We start from the raw sequence: 3,065 nt of genomic DNA, 5'->3' as shown, positions 1-3,065 counted from the left end.
CGTTCATAGTGGGGTACCGCAGGGTTAAATTTTAGGACCACTATTGTTCCTAATTTACATTAATGATATTGACACCAATACATACAGTAAACTGATTAAATTTGCAGACGACACCAAGGTGGGCGGGGTAGCAGATACTGATCTAGCAGCAGAGAGGCTACAACGGGATCTGGATTTAATTAGCGAATGGGCTGATACTTGGCAGATGAAATTTAACATAGATAAATGTAAGGTAATCCATGCAGGGAGCAGAAATATAAAGTACAGATATTTTATGGGTTCCACTGAAATAAAGGAAACTGATTACGAGAAAGATCTCGGTGTGTATGTTGATGCTTCCATGTCCCACTCTCGCCAGTGTGGGGAAGCAATAAAAAAGGCCAATAGAATGTTGGGTTATATCTCTAGATGTGTGGAGCTTAAGTCAAGGGAGGTGATGCTACAATTATATAATTCCTTGGTAAGACCCCACCTAGAATATTGTGTGCAAGCTTGGACACCATACCTTAAGAAGTTCATTGCTGCCTCAGAAAAGGTGCAATGGAGGGCTATGAGAATGATTCCTGGTCTTAGAGGAATGTCTAATGAGGAGAGGTTAGCTGAGCTGAATCTGTTTAGCCTCGAGCAAAGGAGACTAAGGGGGCACCTGATCCAGGTATATAAGGTCTGGATGCTGTTCGGCCAAATGGCTATTTCAATATTAGTTTAAATACTAGAACTTGTGGCCATAAGTGGAAATTAGCAGGAGAACATTTTAAAATGAATTTGAGGAAGCACTTCTTTACACAGCGTGTAGTATGGAATAGTCTTCCTGCTAGTGTAGCGCAAGCTAAAACCCTGGGTTTCTTTAAATCAGAGCTAGATAAGATTTTAACAACTCTGAGCTATTAGTTAAGTTCTCCTCAAATGAGCTTGATGGGCCGAATGGCCTCCTGTCGTTTGCAAATTTCTTATGTGCACTCTAAAAAACGCTGGGTTGTTTTTTCAACCCAAATGCTGGGTTGAGACTGCTGGGTAACAAAGTTGGGTTGATTTAACCCAATTTGGGTTGAAAATCGGTCTTGATCTATAACCCAGCAGTGCTGGGTTGGGAACGCGGACGTGAAAGAGAGCACGCACGTCACGTCAACATCCAGGGACATCAGCGAGAGTTGACGGAGTTTTGCGCCGTCTTTAGAGGGAAGCCAGTGAAATTCTGTCTGAAACGTAAGTTATTCAGTGTGTATTTAACAATGTTCATAATAAATAAAACATTTGCTTTACTGTATAATATATATACACGCAAATTTTAGGCTTTCGGTCAGTTGAACTGAGATTACCTAACGACTAAGCGACGGCCGATCTCTTGCTCAGTGGACGGGAAAGCGCGCGTGACATCGTCATCGGAAGGAGCTTGGAAAGGATAACGTAAAATTTTTAAATATTACTTTTGTATATGTTAAATCTACTTTGTTTATTATTAATGATTTACTGTGTTAGATACGGTTTTGATATAGCGGAGTTTACTTAACTAATTTGATTTTGTCAGCACATCCACATAAATTTCCCGCTCTGCTTGTAAGGTACATTTCGTTCAATTCGTTTGACTTAGTTGTACATTCGACAGCAAACGATGTTAATTTACTACGAACATGTAATTTCTTTAATCCTGTAAATGGTTTGATGCAGGCGGGAATGTCTGAGCTCAGCTCAGGCTAAAGGAGGCTTGAAACTAAGCATGTTCGACGGACATTTTCTAAGCATAGTGCTAAGGCCATGGTCAGTGGTTAACTAATGCTGATAGCTTGGTGTGTTATGGTCTTTAATGCTCCTAAAGGTTTTTTAGGTGTTCTGAAGGTAGCTCTAAGAATATTTAACTTTTACACATTTTTGAGTTCTTAATGAATCTATACCATTTCTTTTTTATTTATTTTTCCTTTTTTCAGATTGGGACCAATATGGCTGAGTACCTTCGTTCAGAAGAGTCCATTGAATTTTCTTATGTTCTCATGCTTGGAGACAACCACTGCTTTCAAGCCTTTGCTATAATAAATGGCACAGCATTTGAGCAAGGTACATTACTTGCTGCAGTGGACGTTTGAAATGTTTTCATATTTTAAATACATATTTTCTTGGAAGTAAATTTGACTTCAGTCACTTTATATCTCAGGATATATTGATGTTTGCACATAATTGTTAATGGGAAAGTTATAAAATGTTTTCCTATTTTTTCCTAATCTTAAATTTGTTTTTTTTGTTTGTTTGTTTTTTCAGTCAGTTTGATGCCGTTTCATTATTACTTCTACATATTTTTTTTTTCTACATTGCAGTTGATGATTTATATATATCAGGATATGTCAATGTTTATGCACAAATTTGTATTTTAAAGTTAATCTTTCTGACTTCAGTCAGTTAGATGCTTTTTCATTATTACTTCTACATACTTTTATTTTTCCTCTACTCTGCAGTTACACTTTAATTGATTCTTACTGATGATTCCTGTATATCTCAGGGTATATTAATGTTTATGCATGATGTAAATGTTATGAAAAGTTTTCATATTTCAAATTGTGTTTTTCTAAAGTTAATTTGTCTGACTTCAGTCTGATGCATTGTTACTGACTTCAGTCACAGTGTTTCTGTGATAGTTTGATACATTTTAATAGAAATTGTCTTAATGCTGAGGTGGAGATGGGAAAAATGTCTTAAATTCATATGGACACATTTTTTACATGTTTTGTCATAAATAAAATTCCATTACTGAAGTATGTATTGCTGTAGAATTGTTTTTATTTTAGTAATTTTAATCACCAAAGTTTCTAGATTAAATTTCTGACCCATTTTGGGTTACATTCAACCCAGCAGTGTAGTCATTTTTAACTAATAGTTGGGTTAAAAATCTCAACCCAGCATGCTGGGTTAAACGTGTAACCCAACTTGTTGGGTCAAAATAACCCAGCGTTGGGTTAGTCCCTTTTTTACCCAGCGCTGGGTTACCAAAATAACCCAAATTGGGTTGTTTTTAACCCAGCAGTTTTTAGAGTGTGCATTTGCAAAACTCGGAGGGCGAGGTCATAGTTTCTGCA

General features: G+C 36.8%; 1 long non-coding RNA gene across 1 annotated transcript; it reads left to right on the top strand.

The window, feature by feature from the left end:
- Positions 1-935: 935 nt before the first annotated feature.
- LOC140587659 (uncharacterized) lies at positions 936-2,863 on the top strand. Its single transcript, XR_011989354.1, has 2 exons — positions 936-1,407; positions 1,926-2,863. It is a non-coding gene; the product is annotated as an uncharacterized lncRNA (long non-coding RNA).
- The last annotated feature ends 202 nt before the right edge of the window (positions 2,864-3,065 follow it).

The sequence above is a fragment of the Paramormyrops kingsleyae genome, chromosome 2 (assembly GCF_048594095.1).
Source record: "Paramormyrops kingsleyae isolate MSU_618 chromosome 2, PKINGS_0.4, whole genome shotgun sequence".
In the NCBI taxonomy this organism is placed as follows: Eukaryota; Metazoa; Chordata; class Actinopteri; order Osteoglossiformes; family Mormyridae; genus Paramormyrops; species Paramormyrops kingsleyae.
The sequence above is the reverse complement of the archived record's forward strand: the minus strand, read 5'-3'. Positions and strand labels throughout refer to the sequence as shown.